This window comes from Varanus komodoensis, unplaced genomic scaffold (genome assembly GCF_004798865.1).
Source record: "Varanus komodoensis strain SLA01 unplaced genomic scaffold, ASM479886v1 scaffold21, whole genome shotgun sequence".
Taxonomy (NCBI): Eukaryota; Metazoa; Chordata; class Lepidosauria; order Squamata; family Varanidae; genus Varanus; species Varanus komodoensis.
The window spans coordinates 13486752-13508377 of record NW_025335589.1 but is presented as its reverse complement, the minus strand read 5'-3'; positions in this window follow the sequence as shown (position 1 = coordinate 13508377).

Here is a 21626-nt window from a genome sequence, read left to right as displayed (position 1 = left end):
GTGATCTAGTGCAACCATGCTGACTGACTTGACCTATTGGGCATAGCAAGCATCCTCAGTTTTTGTGCAAGCTTCAGCACAAGCCAAGATGTGGATCTCCACCATTTCAGATGCAGTCCTATTCATCCTTTGGATACGTATCCCTAACCCTAACCCATCGAACTCAATGGGGATCATTTTTTGCACTGTTAGAAAAAAAATCCACATATGATTGGGTTGTTAGAAAATCTTCCAAGTATGGGACGCGGCAGAAGGGGATGTGTATATTGCTTGCTATTTGAATTCACCCAAATGGATTTCAAGGGTCAGTCTTGGGTACATCGATATAATATGCTCTGTTACCCACATTCTTGTTTTGTCCAGTATGTCCATGCTTCTAGTTTTATTAGCTGTGTAGTAGAGCGATATTTGGCAACTACACTGTCTCTTTACAATCATGCACAGGTGTTAAAAAAAATGCACCTGCTGAATTTCTCCATGCCTAGTTGGATTTAAAGGCAAGCACACAGATGATGGATGTGACAAGTTTAGAAGCATTATACAATTTTATTTCCAAGCACAGCTGCTTGAGCATGAACAGAGGCTAAAATTCTGCACCTCACAACATGCAAAAGGGATAACATTTGACAGACGAGATTACACTAGTTTTAATTTAATTTTGTCCACCTGTTTTGATAGCTACCACTCAGAGATGGTCCTCTTCTGTCCATGAAGCAGATCAGAGAATAAAAATATGTTGAAGTTGTGTTTGTGTTTGGAAATCCCTGGCTTTTGGTTTCTGCAATTATAAGTTAAGAGGGCATGAACATTTCTGGGAAACTCAGACCCTTTGAAATGTGTCTTGAACATTTGATTCTATCAATAGACCTAGTTATTGTCTTTCTCAACAGGTTTTTAGATGTTATTACTAATTGTAGAGGTATTCTTAGAAATATCAGTATGACTTTCATCAGTAGGCAATACTGCTTGATTCTAAATGTTGTATTTATGTTGTAAGCCGCCCCGAGGCTTTTTGCGAATTGGGCAGCATAGAGATGGTTTAAATAAATAAATAAATGCATAGTAAAAGACATGGGTCCTCAAACTATGGCCCACGGGCTGGATCTGGCCTGCCATGCCCATTTAAACAGCTCGCACCAGAGGTTTTATACTAGCTGCGTGTGCGTGCGGTCACACAGCTTGCTTGCGCAGAGATCGTTTTGGACTTGCTTGGAGAAAATGATTTCTGCTCGAGCAAGTGGATGTCTCACCCTGAGCCCCCCCCCCCCCCTCCCCACCTTTACGTGGGTCCCCCCCCCCGCCCCCCCCCCCCCCCGTCCCCCCCTTGCCATGCGCCCCGGCCCGTGCCCCCCCCCCCGGCACTGCCTTGGCAGCCTGCACCCACCACGGGCACTTTTCAACTGGCCCCGTTGGAAAAGTTTCAGGACCGCTGGTATAAGAGAATGAAAGCTGATTCTCACAGTGATTTAGTTATAGTGAGGTTCAATCACTCTGAAGTAAATTTACTATACCAATTTTATGGGGTGGGGGTTAGCTGTATTGACTGCAACTTTTGGGTAGAAAGGTGGAATATAAATAAAAGAAACAAACTGGTTGTCTGAATACATGGAAAGAACCTGGATTAACTCTATGAATGTGAACCCTTGGAGACCAGGTATAAATAATGAAACCAGGCAAGTAAGATCATTAAAATTCTTACATGCAAAACTAATGGGAGGGGGTAGAATATACACAAACAAATCCAACAATTTTCCCATAGGAAATACTCAAGCACATGTGTGTGTGCTCTCTCACACAGGCATATACATATTTCAAAGGTGCAGGAGCTCTTTAACCCTATGGCCCAAACTCATTTCAGGAAAGTTCTCAATGGTGGGCAGTCGAAGGCAATAGAACAGGAAAAAGACAACAAAAATGCTAGCATATTTTAGCCTAAAGTTCTTGCTGCCAGTAATGCCTTAGGAGAGAAATTACAACCACTTTACAATTGGGTGGATATGTATACGCATCTAAATCATCTGAATGGCTCCATATAAACACAAAGTACTGAGCTACTTGCCATGACTTTCAAACACGGACTAACTCCGTATTTATTGATTGGTACACAGTGTTTGGATGTATATGGCTATAGACCACAAGGTGACTCAGTTACCTTTCTATAGGGAAATACAAAGCTTCCCTAATGGAAATTATGTTCGTCGAAATCTTAGAAGGAGCAAAACACAAGCTGTTTCTATCTCATGTACACTCTGAGATTGTAAATGCAATAAAATAAAATTTCATAATCTGATATGCTGTCAAAAATAAAATGTCATGGGGAAACAAATCCACAGGATAAATGGCTCTAATAAGAAAATAAATGAAGTATTTCCAAAAGGGATCCAGGTGGGATCTGGGAAATTGCAGACTGGTTAGTGTTCTTTGTAAATTGGCTGAAAACATTATTAAAGACAGAATGAATAAGTATACAGAAAAATGATTTACCATGGCTTCTGCAAAAGTAAGTCCTGTCTCACTGACCTTTTAGAGTTCTTTGAGAGTGTCAGTAAAAATGTGGATGGGGTAATGTGGTACATAGTTTACTTAGCCTTCCAAACACCTTTGACAAAGTGTCTCAACAAAGATTCCTGAGCAATCTCAGCAGTTGTGGAATTACAGGAGAAGTTCTCTTACAGATTGGTAATTGGCTAACAAATAAAAGGTAGAGAGTAGGAATAAACAGTAACTTCTTTCAGTGGTGTGATGTAAACACTGAGATCCCACAGAGGGGCTTTTCAACTTACTCATTCAACTAAATGATCTGGAATTATTTATTTATTTATTTATTTATTAAAAGCTTTGGTGTGTCATCCTGAGATCTTGTATAATAGGATGGAATACAAAAGCTTTTAATAAATAAATAAGGAGGGAGCAGTAAAGTGGCCAAATTTTGCTGATGGCATCAAACTATTTAGGGTGGTTAAAACAGAAAGGGATTGTAAGAAACTCCTAAGGGATTTTTCCAAACTGGAGAATGGGCATCAAAATAGCAAATGTACTTTAACATGAGGAAATTTAAAGCAATGCATATTGGGGTGATAAACTCCAATTTCAAGAATAGGCTGATGGGATCTGAGCTAGATGCTGCTAATAGGTGTTTCTTTTGACTGGATGGGGGGAATTCAACCTGTTCTAGATGGGGTATACTCCCTTTGAAAGAGCAGCTTTATAGCTTGAGGGTATTCCTAGGGCCATCTTTTATTTGCTTTTATTCAGAGTTTGGGGTTTTGCTGCTTTATTGCCTTGTTAAGGATTATTTGAAGCCATTTCTGCAGCTACGCTTCATTTTAAATTTTCTCCAAGCCCTTCTGTGCTAACTCATTTTCAAATCTGCTTGGGTTGGCAATGTGATGTTTCTTTTCCTTGTGAATGCTTATGGAGAGGATTTTTGATGCAGTCAGAACTTGTTTGCTATTCCTGAGTGATCTGGTCCTTCTGGCTTCTAGTCAGTATTTTATTCTTCAGCATGATTATCATCTCTGTGTCCATTTCATAGTGGGTTGTTCCTGGGTTCCAAAAACAGTTTTTCTGTGTATATTTGAGAATATCATCCCCACCATTGTCAATTTCTGTGGATTATATCCCATTCTTTTGCATTCATGGTCTTAAAGTAATACTGATGCTTGCGTCAAGATGTAGATTTTGGATGGTGTACAATGACTTGCTGCTGGTTGAACAGAATAATATGTGCTCTTGTGTAGTTCTGCAGGCCAGCTCTTTGCCTCTATGGCCTTTCCTCTGCTCTCGGCCTCAGCCTTGAATCTTTTAGGTACCTAGCACCAGTTCTGGCTAGGGACCTCTCTCCTTCAGAAAGTTCTGGCTTCATGTTTTTGAGGGTCATTTGGCAAGGACTCTTAGTTGGCTCTGTCCCAGAGCAAGGCTACCTTCAAACCAAAATTGCCATCAGCTTCTCATCCTCTTTCTCATCACAGCTATCACTTGATTGCTTGATAATGAACAAGCAGGCAGCATTATCTATTTCTTCTCCCACAGTGGTCTACTCACCACCACCACTGTCTGGGTCAGATTAAGAGGCAGGTGAGCAAGTAGGCAAGAACTGCGAGGAAGAGGAGCAAGGCTTCTTATCATGGACTTTTTGCTGGGGTGCGCCTGGGTGAGAGTCTGACCTTCTTTCCAACCCTGCTACCAGACTTGCAGGTAGCCTGCTCATAGCCTATGCTCAGGCAGCTTCCCACCTACTCTTCAATGCTTTTCTCTCTTGCTGTAGCTCATGCTCCTGGACTCATGCCTCCAGCCCACCTGCCTTGGAAGAAACTGCCTGCTATTAGCTTGATCACTGGATCCCAGTGCAGAGAGGAGGAGGAGAGAAGGTATACACATGCCTTAATTATAGAGTCTGGGACCCTTGCACTCAAGTGCATTGCTATGCAAATATGTATCCAGACAAACACTTCTGGGTGTGTATCCATATCTGATCTACAGAGGCTTCTGATTCCATGTGAGAATCTGTCTTGCTGAATTGAAGTAACAGATTATGGTCCAGGGAAAAAAAATCTGTTGCAAGGTGCTCCCCACTCCCAGATTTAAAGTGTGCAAGGGGGTTACATGGGCAAAGAAAACGTTCTCCTCTGTACAAATACACAAACTCCCACTTCATGCATGGAAAGGGACACTGGCCACCATGCTTAATTTTGTCTTTATATTTATAGAATGTATGCTTGTGAAATATTAAAAGGAGCTCTTGGACCCTGCTATCACAATGAAAAATTACAGTTGCCTATGCCAAATGCCTAAATGTTTTGGCAGTTGTTTTGTAGGCTTGAAAAGTTTGAATATGCAATTAGTAGCTTATTGAGTAGGCATATCTGTAATACTCTAAACTGTTTTAATTAATTTTAATGAAGCACTTACATATGGCAAAGTTTATAAATTTCTAATTAAAATGAATAAACCCAATTAGCCAGTAATAAGGAATAAGATTCTTTTAAAAATTACAATAACAAATGGGGAAAATTTGTGGTTAATTGGGATTTTCATTTTCTTTAGTAGCTTTGAAGACAGACTCATTTTCTAGAAGAATACTTTTCAAATACACTTTATAATAAATGGAGTTATTTGGCCCATGGTTCCTAGTTCTTTTAGTTCAGAGTAAGTCTGGCAAAAGGCATAACAGAACTAAACAATTAAGTTACATAGTTGCATATTCTCTTTAAGTTAAAATGTTTACAGGAAGAATACAGTATTTTACTCTCTATAAGACACACCTGACCATAAGATGCACCTAGTTTTTAGAGGAGGGATCTATGGAAAGCTTCCTGATAATCACAGGCACATTCCCCATCACTTCCCCATGGGCTTCATTAAAAGACGGGTTGCCATTTGAAAACACACACCGACCTGTGATTAACAGCTCTCACCTGCGTCGGAGGAGGGGGGCAGAGCAGGGCGCACCAAGCACGTGCCGGCCAGGTGTGGTGCAGCCGGGCCAGCAGTGTGCCAGCGGTGGTCTTCCGGGCGGCGTGGCAGCAGGTCTTCCCAGGTGGTGGGAGTGAGCAGGCCATCTCTCCATGCGGCTGGCGGGTTAAAGCCCCTGGCTCCTCCTCCTCCGCACCGCTCCCCCTGAGCGGTACAGCTCTCACCTGTGCCGGGGGGGGGGATGGAGCAGCATGCACAGAGCGCGTGTCGGCCAGGTGGTGCCACGTGGTGCAGGCGGGCCGGCAGTATTCCAGGCATTGGGCACACACACATTCGCTCTATAAGATGCACAGATATTTCCCCTTACTTTTGAGGGGAAAAAAGTGCGTCTTATAGAGCGAAAAATACGGTAATAGTCAATCAACTAAATAGATCAGTCTCCAAAACTTGAAATGGTTATTTGAGTGTCACTAATTCCACAAAAATATAGTAAATTTCTTGGAATAAATCAATGTTTCCCCATCCTTGAAAGTTTATAATCACACTGGTGAGCAATATTAGTCACCTAGACCTTTTAATTTAAACAATATTTTAACAACTTTTAATATTATTTATTGGTTTTAATTTTACAGCCAGGGTGAATCTGGATTTTATGTACAGTATTTATATGATTTGTTTATTTATTGTATGGAAGCCATCCCGAGGCTCATGTGAATGGGACGGCATACAAAAACTCCAAATAAATAAATAAATAAATAAATAGGGATTCAGTTAAATACCCATTTATTTAGCAGTGAGCTGCATTGAACTCAATGGGAGTAATATCTGAGTAGATATGTACCATATCATGCTGTTAGCATTTCTTTTGACTTTGGGACATTCACAAAATTCTCCTGTGATTGTCAGCATCCACTTCCAGACCATAATACCCAGCACATTATGAGCACTCATTGTAACACACATCTTCTAAAAACTATCAACAGTAAACTGAGCTTAAACAGGATGATGGAGGAAAACACAACTATTAGATCTGTAAATATGCCATGCAAACATGCTCCAGATGCATGCTAACCATTCTGAATGCTTGTTCTATTCCTGCTTCCATAAAATGCAATCCAAATTATCAAGTTGTCAAGAGAGGACATGGAACTGCACAGTTCCAATGGGAATAAAATTAACAAAGCTAGAATGAAATTAACATGCTGTTCAACAAACTGAAGCCCTAACAAGCTGTATACTGTGTCCCAGTGATAACTGCACAGTGTAAAATATACAATATATTAAGAACAACTTGCAGAGTATGTAATAGACATGGTAGTCCTTAGCAGAACCTAAATGACTTACATAGAATGGTAAATATGCTGTTCAATGTGCATGACTCCTAATGAAAAAATAGAGAAAAAATGAGTATTTAACTAATTATAATAGAACTGGTCTAAAGTGACTTGGAGGCCAGCAGTCCTATACTAAAATCTGTGCAGATATAATGAAAAATACACACACATCTTGGAAGGTGCATGAATCAATAATTTGACAAATGCATCCACACTTAATTTAAATTCATCAGTTCTGACATAGGTTGAAGAAGCTGTCTGACATATGTACTTCTGTGATGCCTGTGTTTGTAAGGACTTGTTCGTCCCATTCTCATGTTACATTTTTAGTTCCACATCTAAGTACGTAATGTGGGAAGTGGCTGTTATGGTGAAATGCTGTGCATGCCTACTCAGATATCAGTGGGTCTTACTTCCCAGATAAATAGGCACAACATTGGAAGTGTTTTGTTCTTAAAATAAGAGTTATTTGAAAAAAGAAAGATAGCTATCTGTGCTTCATTTTGTAGCATATTGTTGACCACAACAGCTGCCAGAAGACATTTAAAAAACGCTTTGAATGTCAACACTATTGTGTTGTACAGCAAAATAAATTGCCAAACAGCTCATTTGCATGACAATATCCTTCTTTTAAGCCTTTCCTGTTTTCTTACATTAATTATTGAATTTCTTTAAGAAATAGCACAAACTATCCCCTGTGTACTGGGAATACAGATGATATACCACAGTGACCATTCATTTACTGAACATTTTCTTTATGAAAAGGTAGCAGTAAAAAAACTGTGGTCTTGAAGAGCTTCTTCAACCATGCTTCAAATGTAGCATGACCACCTAGGTAAAGGCATGTATGCTACATACTGTCATCTGTGATTGCTGCATGTTATCTTCTGAACACTGTGTATATACCACTACATTGCACTTTAGGCAGTGTATATAGGCTTGGAAGCCATGGTTACCTTGAGTGTATGTACAAGGGAAACAAATATGAGTCCAGTCATCATGTATAACGTTGTATATGTAGGCTGCAGTTTTCTCTCACCAAAGTTCCATCGATGTGGCCATGAAGAGGAACCGAATTACTAGAATGTGTGCTCTCTTTCCTCTTTTCTAAACCAATCCACTCTTTCCATCTAGTTGCAGATAAGGAACCATGAAGGACATTATCAGTAACTCTTGCTTCATCAATGTCAGCCTCCAATTCTCTTTGATCAGTTGTAGCATACAACTGACTTATGACTGGAGCTCTCAGTTTGTAATGCAATCAAGCTGTTCTTCTGCTTTCAGCCTCCTATTTTTCAGGAAATTACTAAATCTTCTTGTATATATACTGTGCAGTGGTCAGAAATGGCAGTTAGCTTGATGATGTTTGCACATATTCTTATATTACACTGAGTATAGCTTCTTCACCTATGAATTTTTGACAACATGGCATATGTTGCTGGAAGACACTTAAATGACAGCCAGCTGGGATCCAATGATGCGTACAAAGGCAGCTGGAAGTTTCAATGTCAGTGGGGCAGCTTATGCAGCCTAAGCTTTACTGTGAACTTAAAACCAGACTAAAACCTGAAGTGGATGAACTGTTGGAGTCTCTGCCCACTGCTGTATACATTTCTTCTGTGAATCAGTCCTTGGATCCTACCTCAGTTCCCCCACATAGCCTTGGTTTTTTTCAGTGCTGGAAATAATGGTAGAGGGGAAACTGTGAATTGTGAAAGGTGACTTTCAGCACCCAGGTGCTACTTGTAACATCATCTGAGCATAAGTGGCATGGCTTGTTGGAGGGGAAAACCCACCTCCAATGACCCCTGCAACAACCCATGGGTAATTAGAGGATTGTTTCACCCCACAACAAGCCATGCCACATGAGTTCAGATGACCTGACAGGCTGCACCTGAGCTGATCATGGAAATCACACCCCTGTGCAACTAGCATGTGCTGCACTTGAAATAAACTTATTCTGATAGCACAAACAAGGTCACTGAGGGTCTCCTACTTGTTTCTTCTTTTAAAAAATGCTGTTAACCATATTGGCCTCTTCATACATTTTAATCCTACATGAACCATCTGTGAAGTCAAAGGAGAAGCTTGTATTCTGTGCTAATCACTCTTTTTGATTCTCTGATGAGGCTTATAGAAAACACAGAGGGGCTTTTTGCCCTTTGCAAGAGCTGGATTGTCCTCCTAGCTATTTTGCACTGAAATGAAGCTGTTGAATAGCCAACAGATGGGTCCACCTTTCAATGTGCTTCAAATATGTATTTGCAGCCAAGAAGGGAAAGATTTTCTAAGTGAATTATTCCTTTCAATAGCATCATAACACCCTCTCTGTGTTTCCCTCTGGAAAAGGTACTTTCTCTTTTATGAGAATAACGTGCTTATCTGAAAAAGAAAGGGACTTGGCTAGAACGGGGTTGCTTATCATAAATTCATTGTGTATGGGAGCTTGTGCACATGAGCTGCACACAGAAAGTGCCAAGGTGGCTGTGGAAATGGTTGGTGTTGTCTTTATTAGCACTGCTCAGATCCTCTGGGAAAGCCTTTCTTAGCTCACATAGTGACTAACAGAATTTAGGGGATGTTTTTCTTCTATGGACAGAAGTATCATCATGCCACAAAGTGCTTCTAAAGCTATGACAAAATGGTGCATGCACATCCAGTTATATTAACCAAATCCTGGTATACAAATTGGTTCAGCTCTTTCTAAAAGTGATTCCAGATATGGGGAGTAATTTAACAGCACCCATCATTGCTGTTCAGCTTGAAGGTGCAAGATGAATAGCAACTTGCTTCCAGATCTCTGGAATTCAAATGACTTTCTGCAGGTAAGCAATTCCCCCTTCTATAGCTCCAAATGTTTTGAGGGAGTAAGGAAAAGTCAGGGGTTGGGAAGTTCTGTTCTTCAGAAAGATCTGCCCTGATTACTGGGTGGTTTCTAGACTCTGGTGCAGTTTTACCCTCAATTGGCAAAGACTTAATTACTGGTTTAGGGCTTAATTATGGGTAATAAATACTTCTTAAGGTTGAGCTGGCCTGAGAGACAGCATGGTATAGTAGTTAGAGTGTTGGACTGGGAACCTGGGAGATCCATGTTCCAGTCCCCACTTGGCCATGACTGGGTGACTTTGGGCCAGCCACTCACTCTCAGCCCAATCTACTTCACAGGATGATTGTTCTGTAAACTGCCCCGAGTCCTCCCAAGAGGAAAAAAGTGGGATATAAGTGCAAAAGAATAACGATAGCCACGGACAATAAAAGCTTTCAGCTATAATACTTGGGTAGTTTTGACACCACCTTTTTGCTTTTGGCTCTGCCCTCTTTGCCTGCAGCCCCACTTAGCCTCCGTGAGCATCTCTGAAATGGAATTCAGTCTTAGGTTCCCTACTCCAGGGTTAAATGCTCCCTCGCCCTTGCTGCAGTCATGACTCTTGGCTTCTTGATTTGCGATTGTGTGGCAGCAGCTTTCAGACCAGCTCTGATCATGTACTATCTATACATGCACTTCATTTGTAACCCCCTCCACTCACTCCACCAGATGACTAATGCTAGGCTGTTTGTACAGAACTACCTACGTAAAAGCTTTTTCAGATTAGGAGAACTGCGGAAACGATGTTATTTGTGTGTGTGCACCATTGAAATGAAAATCGGAAAAGTTCAGGAATTATTAGGGTCATTATGATCTCATCTTTTAGTCACTTGCACAGAAAGGATTCAAGTAAATGGCAATTCTTAAGCATTCTTCTCTGTTTTGGCAGCAGCTGCAACCAATTAAAAATACCATTCTATTTAATGTGCATGATTATCTGCTGACGGACTAGTGTAGTATATTAACTATGGCACACAAAATAAAAACCAGCTTACAGTCCCAGTACAGAGCTAACAAACTATTTCTCCTGACCATCTAATTAGATATTAGAGCTTCTAGACAATAAAATAACACATTGTGATGTCACAGGAAGGCTGTTGCTAAGATACACTTATAAGAAACTCAGATCAGTTTGACATAAACTGAGTTGAGGTCATAATCATTTCCAAACTGATTAGACACATTTAATGAAGAAGACACCATGGTTCTTTTTAAACATTTTCAGCATCTCCAATCTTGACTTATCTGATTGAAGAAAGTGATGCTATCATATGTGCACTGTAGAGTCATAAAGTACATCAAGAAGGCCTGATTTCCTGATTAGATGTGGCTACATGGATCAAGCATTGGGCCATTCTTTCCAAAGGACTGAGCAGAATTAAGCACCATAACTTGCTATAATAACTCTCTATTTTAGCATATATTTTCCCATTCATACAAAGTTTTATTGAAGTTTTATTCAAAGGTTTACTATCTCCATTTCATCTGTAGCCTTTCCATAAAATAAAACAAAAAAAAAAAAACAAAGCCCGTGGTTTGACCCTTTTTTTTTACATGAAAGATGTGTTAATTTTCTTTCTACTGTGGTCACAGCTGGATTATATTACATTTGACTATTTTTCAGTGTGATGATAAGCGCATGACTAAAAATAGCCAAACAAGAAGTTTGTATTTTAGAAATAAAATTCCTTATATAATGCAATTTGGTGGGATACTCCTTATATGAGTGTGAGATTTCTTCTCATCCACATTTAGACAGTCATCTCCTTCCAGAGTGTATTGAACTCATCGAACATGAAAGTTCCACATTTAAAAGGATATGCAACTGGTCCATCAGCCAGAGTTTATGAAATCCACCCTAGGCCACAGATGTCACCTGGACATCTAGATGCAAAGTCCAATTCAGGAACATCCTCAAGCTACAGAGCTGAGCTGATCTTTTGAAGGAAAGTACAAGTCCATCAAGAATGGGGGGGTGGGGGCTGGTGGGGGGGGGCAGTGGAGAGCAAAGAAGCAAGTGTGGCAGCAACGGGAGGAGGAAAGTTTGGGAAGTTTGGGCAGGAGGAGGTAAGTGTGGTGTCAGTGTGGAAAGAAGGTATGCATGACAGTGGAGTGGAAAGCATATGTCAGAGAGGAGGAGGATATGGTGGTCATGCAGAGAAGCAGCGACAGCATATATCCACAGACACTTATTTAACATGACAAGTGTGCTCATGGTCACAAGAAGGTTTCCTGCCATAAGTGCTTGGTAGCAAAGGCCAGCAAGAGGGCCAAGAAGGTGGCATGCTTCCATTTTTGGATGAAGGGCAACCAATTCATCCCAGTCAAGATGGACATACTTGTTATAGATGGTTTGTCTATCTCACCCTTCCCCAGCCTTGTGCCTTCCAGACATGTTGGAACTGCAACACCCAGAATTCCCATTCAATGCTCACAATAACTGTTATTCACACTCTTAAATTAGTACTCAGTTATTGCAATGTGTTATATCGAGGCTGTCTTTGAAAAAGGTCTGGAAACGCCAGTTGGTTTATAATAGGGTCAGTAGATTGCGAAGTGAAACTGGCCAAGGTGATGATACCTGACCAGTACTTTGTCACTTGCACTGGCTGCTAGTCAGTTTCTGGGCCTAGTTCAAAGGGCTCATTCAAACTTTTGAAGCTTAATTAGACTGGGTTCCCTGAAGAAGTGTCTCTTCTCATATCAACCAAGGTCAGCCTCTGAGCCTTTTCCAGCTTCTTCCCACCAAACAAGGCAAACGTGGCTGCTATATGAGAGAAGACCTTTTCAGCTGTGTGTGATGAGAACATTTAGATTGGCCCTCAGTCAATGAGAAGAGTACCTGCCGGTGATTTGTCAGTCACTCCAATTGCTTCCTATTTGACAGGAGGAGCAGCCATATCAGTGGCACATTCCCCCTGTGCTGTCAGGATCCATCTGTCTCCAGCTATGCCAGCATATCTTGTCACCTGCACCTACAGAGGCCTGAAACCACTGTGACGATGGAATGTACATTGGAATGTACATCTGAAGTTATAGTTCTCTAACTAAGATGTTCATTAAGGCACGAATAAGAAGGGGCATAATTTTATTAAATAGTGGAAATGCATATTTTAAGTAAGGCCTTTCCCCCTCAACCAATGACGATATTTCAAACGTATTTTTTCTTTTTAATTGCAGTTCAAAAGTGTAATTAGAGCTGATGAGATGCAATTCTCTACAGGATTTTCAGCTCATCCAAACTAGCAGCCCCCTCAAGAAATGATGAATATTTCTTTCAGCCTTGTTCAAATGACCCAGCATTAAATGGCAAGAGCTGTGTTGGCTGACTCATGTTTCAAAATAGCTAGTCAGAGCCTTGCAAGGGGAGTTGAACATATGGCCATCAGGATGGGGCCAGGAGGTAAAGTAATATTGGAGTAGAGCTTGTGGGCACAGTCTCGTTCCATTCCTCCTTGTAAGGGACAATGTCTGTGCACCTTAGTCTAACGAGGGTAAGCTAAGAGCTTGCCTCAGAGTGATTTGCACTGTAATGTGTTTTTAGACAACACATATGATTCTTAGCCTTATTATATTCTGAACACAAGGTCACATCACAGACACAAATTGATTCCAAGCAGCTGCTGCTGATTGCTGTTGTATGCATGTCTAACTAGGGAGAAACATACATCAAACATTGTTCTAGATCATCTTTTGAAGTCAGTCTACCTCTACCTCAAGTCAATCTATGTTCCTGGCTGCTATTGTAACTTCAGTTAATGTGCAAGCCAATTTATATGATCTCATAAGGAAGCATCCAATTCATAAGTGACCCCAATACATTTGCTTGTGTAATAGGTCTCCCCATTATTTATTTATTTACCATATAATGAGTTCATGACAAGAGAAAAATATATACACACAACCAGCAAAAATATATACAACATTTCTGCAGGGGTACAGCAGTAGCCTTATAACTAGGTGATCGCCTCTGGTGTTGCTCCGTGCAGATTTTCTAAGGAGCCAGGAAATGAACATCTCTAGCATTCTTGCACAATATGTTTGATTGTTTGCACATCAGTCACAACAAGGAGACTCTGGATTCCCACTGGTACAGAGCAGAGCATTTCTTCCAGTATCACATCTAATTCTATTTAATTCTGTCCAGACAGAGTGAGGAAGATTATAGCCGGGGAGTTTGGAAGAGGGATCACTAATGTCCAAGCTTCAATAAGGCAACTTGGACCATTCCTCTCCCCAGGTGTTCTTAGGGTTGAACTGGATAGATGTAAGATAAATGGCTGTTTTCCATGCAGGCCTATGAGATTTCAGCCTTGTGACAGCCTGTGCAGTATCCTGATGAATAGGGAAGGCCTTGTTATTCAGCATCCTTGACCATAACTGAGTGAGAGCATATTGTCTTCTGATGTGGGGTGGTGCAATGTTGCTGGGTACTGGTAACCAGTGCACAGGGGTGGGATGCAATGTACCAGTGAGCATACTTGTTTTCTGGTGGAGATGGATATCAACCATCCAGGTGTGGAAGCTGTTAAGCCACACACTTGCACAATATTCTGCTATAGAATAAACCAGAGCCAAGGCTGTGGTTTGCAAGGTGCTAGCATGATCACCCCAGGATGTTCCAGCCAGTCTATTCAATAGGTTATTGTGGCTTTTCAATTTTGCAGCTATTTTTTCCAATGTTGGCAGAAGGTCAGTGATCTGTCCAAAGTAACTCCCAGGTACTTTGGGAAGGTCTACCCAGAAAAGCTCTTGTGTCAGAAAAGGCTGGTGGAGGTGTGCTAAAGGTACGACCTTGTGCAACATAATTCACAACTGTGCTAACTGGACACTGCCCATGAGATCTGGACTGTGGCAGACTTGTGAAGGAGTGTGCACTCCTTGCATCACATACTTTTGCATTTTATCAGTCCCCAAGGAAAGCAACCTATAAGGATACCTGCCACCAAATGTTCAGCCTTCAGAACCCATAAAGAGCCAGGAAATATGTTAGAGATGAGCAGCATCCCATACTTTTTCTAGCAATTCACATAATATTGTGTTGCACAGCATGCTTAGTAAATAGCTCCATTGTTCCTGCTTGCCACAGCCGCCAACAGGGAAACCACGGTGGGTGCGCAAGTGATAAGATAAGGACTGGTTCCAACAGGATCGATATATAAGGTGGTGAAAGAACTTATTTAATTTGTAAGGTATAGGGCATGATCACATAGTTCTTGAGGCTGTGCCAAAAAAGCGCCAGTTGTTTTTCAGCACACAATATAGTAATCTGCTTAAGAATGTTTATCTTCCTCTCTTGCAAGGAGACAGTGTAGTTAATTAGCAGCGTATGACCCAGTGAAGAAACAAGGGAAAGGGCATGCAGATGTAGCCACTCTCCCATTTCAATTATGGCAAGACTGTGAATTATCTTAGTACTGCAACCCTGGGATTTAGCAGTGTTTGAGTGTTTTCATGTATATATAACATCCAGCTCTTAACATAGCTTTCTCCAAGCTGTGTATTCATAGCATAAACAGTAACCACAGAAGAAAAATCTGAAAAGGAACAAAGGATTGAGAGTGAAGGATGCACACTAGCTACAGATCAATGGATTGCTCTACTTATATACATATTTTTGTAGCTCTGTTTTTATAGTGTGGCATCCTTCAGTTGTTCAGGATGCACAATGATACGGTATGTATCATTATATATTTAAAAGACAGGAACTTGTCTTTAAAACCCATTTTGGGCTATGAACATCAGCTAGATTTTTTACTTTGAATGTACTCTCAAGAGGACTAAAAATCTGAAGGCTAAATCACATCCTTTTTCACTGTTGTGAAAAACTCGAATGCTATAATAAGCAATGAAGGCACTGAGAGGTAATGCGAAATGAAATGCATTCGTACTTCTCAGCAATTAGAATTAAAATGGAATGGTATGAAGATTGTAGCAGGGCAGCGATGGAAACTCTCACTGGGTTTGAGAAGACATGACCTGGAAAACAAAGTGGATTTCTATTATCAATTGGCTTATTTTCAGCAGATTTAAATGTTGGATCACCATTTCCTTTAAAACATTACCACGATTATAATCTAAAGAAAATATTCTTGTGACTCCAAACATGCATACCAGTAAGCAACTCCCACTGAATACTCTGAGACATACTACTGAGTAAATGTGCATAAGATTGCATTGCACATCTCAGAGAAACTGTATTCTAAAGGGATTTTTTTTTTTTTTTTGAAGAGGCAGTTCCTAAATTTCTTCCAGACTTGTCCTATGAAAATCTTGATTCAGATCCCATTCATACACTTGTGGTGTGGGATGCACAACTTACTGATTCATTTCATTCTATTTATAATATGCCCTGCACCAAGTCAGAAGCCCCGTTCACAATGTTTTTGAGTTTGACCTTTATATAACAAAGGTTGTACCTCAGTGGACAACTTTGATGTCCAGGGGCCAACCTTCAGCTCTTGGACTTCACTGGGGGCCACATTCCCGCTGCCATTGAAAACAAGCTGTGGGTGCCACTTCTGAGTCTGTCGCATTCTGCCGCTGAAGATCAGTAGCTGACCACTGTGCAGGGCAGCAAGCTGCACTTGAGGAGACTGGGATGATACCTGGTCCATGCACCAAATGCTGCCTACCCCTGTTGTACTAAGTTATACGTGTTGATTATTCATAAGTACAGCACGTTTGAAACAGAAAGCAATAAGGCAAGGCAAACATAACTCCCTTCCCTTCCCTTCCCTTCTGTTTATGCGTGCATTTAAATAGGATTAGGAAGTGTTGCTTGTAAATAGGGATGGTAAGTCTGAGCCCTTTTAAAAGGCCAAATGAAAGGATAATGAATTCAAAGGAATATGGGAAGTAAGAGTTAGATGTGCCTTTCTATTACTTTAAGTTGCTTTAGTGCTAATGAGAAAATTGACAGATTGTGCCTTAATAGTTTCACACCTTTGTTTATTGGGTTTTTACATCCTTCCCAGGAATGTAATAGGCTTTTTTCCTTTAAGCCAGCTACTTCAAGGACCATTGCTGTGGTTTATAACATGTTTATTGATTGCCCTTGGGGGTTTCTTTTCAGCTGTTTTCTTGCCAACAATTTGCACACGCATGCACGTGCAAGCACACACCCCACGCGGCGGTGGGGAGGGGAGAAGAAGCATGAGACAGAGAGGTGGATCTAGAAAAAGAGTGGCTCATGTACTCAACACAGGATGAATCGTAGAACCCCTACAGGAATTTCCACAGGGAGAGCTGACGTTCTAATATGTTTTGATTTAAATTCCTTTAATCACCTGTGCATAGTGTTAGAGCTTTAACAATGTTTTCTGCTGATCTCAGAAGATGGAATTATTTGAAAAGTTGAGCTTAGAAACAAATGAAGAGAGCAGAGGGTGTGTGCTCTGCTAAGTATTGTATTTCAGAGCTCCTTGAGCTTTTCTAGTGGTTTCCTTTCATTGGTTTTTGAGCTTCTGGATTTCCTTCTGCCAAAGGAGCTGAATAAATTAACATGCCATGCTTTAGTTCCTCTATGCTGTGCTGTGCTAATCCTTTTAGAAGTTTAATATTAATAGAACTATAATCCTCTAGTTATACATTTCAGAGAAATAACCTTTCATAACTTATTTGACAAGCATGTATTGGCCCATTATGCCACATGACCTGTGCACTGTCCACTAACACCCTTTCCACATTCCATCTTTTATATTGTACCCCGGCCCAGGAACAAAGAGATGAAAATCAATTGCCTGGATTCAAATGAGTGAAAATATTTATTTACACATTCAGACAATAAACCTGCTAACTAATTAACCAGTTCCCTTCCTTAACAGGCTGGAAGAAGGTGCTATGTTCCTTCCTCCTGCACCTTCCTGAGCGGGGGCAGGGGTGGCTCCCAGGGCCAATTATTAGTCTTTCTACTAGTCATGATCCTTCATGGACCTCACATCTAAATGTCCAAGAGGACTTACCTACATTACCTCTGCATGGGCCTTATGACTGTGCTGTGTTGTGTCAGGTCTGCTCAGCTCAACTGAAGGTCTGCCCCATTCCCCTCTTGTCCCGTGGCCTTGGAGGAGCTGCTTTGAGGAATTCCTGTTATCCAAAATGATGTTTCAAGCCAATATTATTACATATCCCCATACCCACACTGCAACTGCCACCAAGTTGGGATAGGTGGAGACTAGCCTCTGCTTAGTTTCCGTTCCCTTTCCCCCACAACACCCCCTTTCAAGTCCCCCAAGAGCCCCTCACTATCAGATACCATCATCAGGGCACTACTGCGGCAAAGAATGTACAGTACTGGCTACTGAATAACACCACTCCTGATGGATGGCAAGAACTTCCTTGGAAGCTTGTTGACTTTTCCATCCCCTGCATCCAGCCATTTTGTGTCACTGGATTGTACGCTGTACCATCTCAAACCAAATTTTTTATCAGTGGGTAGCTAAACAGAATCTTTCTAATTCATTGCTTGCCTGAACTAGGAAGATCAATTCCCTCCTTAACTCCCAAAATTGACAGCCCACTACCACCCCCCAGGTGGATCATAAAAAGCTGAGATGGAGCCACTGCATATAACTGGCAAAGCAATACCAGAAAATGTGACACCAAAGCTTGTTTTGCCACTCATGTAGTTCAATACTCACTAACAAATTAAGACCAAGCTGAGTTTCAATCACTGAGACACATGCTCTGTGAAACACCCAGGATATAGTGCAGTGTCCACCAGTCAGGACTTGATTAGGTTCCTGGTACTTCTTGAAACATGCCAGAAAAACTGGCACACAACTGTATCAGAGCACAAAACTTCAATGTACACAGTATATGCAACCAATCTACCAGGTACCCCACACTCTTAATTAAAGGGGTCACCCTTTAATATCTAAAAGCTGAAGAATTCTATCCACCCAGAAGCTGGATGCAAACATTTCCCAAGCATAACTGCCGCAACCCCTGCGCAATGCATCAGCCACTGAATGATTCTTCTAAACTGAGAGTGTATTAGAGTCAGGTTTTGGTATGCAAATACAAAACTCTCTTCCGAACCTCACTCCTCAGCATATTAATGCCCTGGTTAGAGCACCAAAAACACATCCATGCATATAAAACACAGCCAACTAAATGGGAGGAAACTCCAGGAATTTTTGGTCCAGTCAGCCAGAGCTCTGACTAGCATACCGTACAACAACGATCGCATGAATAAATGCTAAAACCTAATTTCCCAGCAGCACAGAGTGAACTTGTGGCTCAGCTTCAAAATGGAATTCTCATTATAATGGTGCAAAAAGTCCAGCTTACCTACAAGCCCTGTCTCATACATGTTATTAATCTTAATCCTTTATTTATAAAGCTTTTGAATTTAGACTCAAGTGAAGTTAAGATGTCTTACAAGGCCTTTATTCTGATCTTTTTCAACCATGGGTCAAACTTCCTTTCCCATCTTCCATCTTTCCAAGAAGCAATTTAAAGGGATCTACACCAGATCATCTTCCATTAATCTTCCATTTACTGGGGAGTCACTGCCTGGATATTTATGCAGATGTATTTACCACAGCTGGGTCATATGCTAATACAAACAATGCATTTTCCACTGTGTTGAAAACACACAAATGCAATTTGGGAGAAGCAGGAGGAATTGGGAAGATGATGTGTGCAGGGAAAATGGTCCTTTAAGTTTCCTTTTAGTTTACATCTATTAAGCTTATGTGAAGGCTCACGTGTGCCAAGAAGTGGAGATTTTTTTAAAGCAATTTGTAGCTCCTTCCCGAAGGCCAAAGCAACCCCCTCCATCGCCTAGCTGTGCTGACTTTTGCATCAGTAAGAGTCACAGATGTTTGGGGTAGTTCTGTGTAGAGAGAGATATATATATCACGTGTGTTTTCAACTATTTGTTTCTTGAAGCAAGACAATAAAAAAGACAAAGGAGACAACCAAGAAGGCTTAAATGACATCCAAAAGCTTATTTTTAAGGCAGGAAGGAAAGGGAAAGGCTGCATTCCATTTATTCTGCTGTTTGCTGGGCAAGGAGAAAACCTGTTGGGCTGGGAGATGGCAACTGATCAAGCTTATCTCTTCCTCAGAGCTGCCCACACTGAACACTGCCACAAACAGCCTTCCTCACTCAGCAATTGAAGCGAATGGGAGGGGACATACTTCCACAAAAGTGTGCACTGAATACAAGCCTAGGAATAGTAATGAATCTTCATCACTGTTCTGCATACTTGCTACTTTCCAAGGTGTATTTGTGCCACAATTTCCTATATTGAAGGATATTTTCCCCTTAAATTTCCCCTTTCCCCTTTGTTATTCTAGAGTTGTGTACAATTCTGTGCATTGCAGAGGCTACTCTACATGTTTGTTTTCTATTCTTCCTGCAGTGTGATGAAAAACAGAAATCAATCTGTAAGTAAATCTTTCCATTTAACTGCAGCTCCCAATCCCACACCAACTGTTTTGAGGTTCATGATTTCTTTGGAGTGCAAACAAGTGTTTGTCAGCAATTCACAGATTATTTGACTATCACACTGTTACTGTACTTGTTGCTAGGAATGTGGCATCCTTGAGATGTTCATCAATGAATTTCAAGAAGGCTCACTCTGGTGCTACTAATTAGCCTACTGAGATTCCCCACCCAAGTTCTGTGTCTTACTGCCATCTTCTCTTTGTTTGTTCATTTATATTTTATTATGAAAAATAGAACTGATCTGGAAGATACAAACTGCTCAGAATCCAAAATTCATGTAGTTTGTGGAATGCTTTTGGATTCCTCCATCCTGTTCATTGACTGTAGAGTTTTGACACAAGAGGGCACATTTATTTAATTCTTCCATTTTCTCATTCCATCACTCAATTTTCTCTAACCATTTTTCTTCATATTTTAAAATAAAAATATTTTCCCATGCTTTGTGTTCCTTGAAAAAGCTGAAGTAATTTGGTTATGTTGGTATAACCAAAAGGTGCATTCTCAGGCACCTTTTACAGAACAAAGTTTTGTACTAGACAAATGCACCTGCACTATCCTTCCCCCAGAGAAAACATCTGGAGAGTTACAAATGACAAATAAATCTCTCAGACAAACTGTCCAATTTAAAAATTAGCATGTTAACATATCCTGATTGTTATATCCATGAGATCTTCAAGAACACAAACATTTAGCTCAACCTGCAAATTAGGTGCACAGTCCTGTTTCTGAACTTGGAGGCCAGCATGCATCCTATGTGCCAGAAGAGGTGTGACAGCAGCAATATCTGCTACCACCATGCCTCATGCCCTGATTTTTATCTAGACGGTCATTTTTGGCTGAGGAGTGCTAGGGTAAGGGCTAAGATGCCAATAGGAATTGATATATATCTTTGGCCCCAGCATCTTAACCTCTCCTCCACACACAACCTTTTCTCTCCCCTCTAAGTTACATTTGCAGTCTCAGAGAAGGTAACATGCACGTTCATTATGTCCCAGCTCTGAGATTGTGAGAATGATCCTATGGCCCTTCAAACAACATCAGGAGTGCACCCTAAGTTAATTATGCAGTATGCTACTTCTTTTTTTAACTCTACTTGTGTGGACAGTCATGATTTGGACTGGAACTACAGTGAATCACAGAGGCAAGGATTAAACCTCTCCCCTCTCCCCACCATTTCCTTCCAGAAATCCTCTGTCTCCTCCCCTACCATATGAAAATTTAAGAAAGGAGGGGAAACCTCTGGAGACATCTTTCTTCTTTTATGCCCCACATGCACACATGAGACTTTTGGGGGGAAATAGGGGGATGTTTCCTCTCTTGCTCCCAGTGCACAATATTCCTAGTCCAAATTGGGGCCATAAACACTTTGACTAGAGCTAAAACAAAAACAACAATGATGAAAAGAGCCGCTCACTAATTATTGTAACAGGTAGTTTGACCTTTCCTTGTTGGTCTTCTAATCAAAATAATAATACATTTGTCCCTATAGTCATTCACCTTACTAGCTGGATGCATGGCGCCCATTTTTTAAATGGGAGCCAGGAGAAATCCA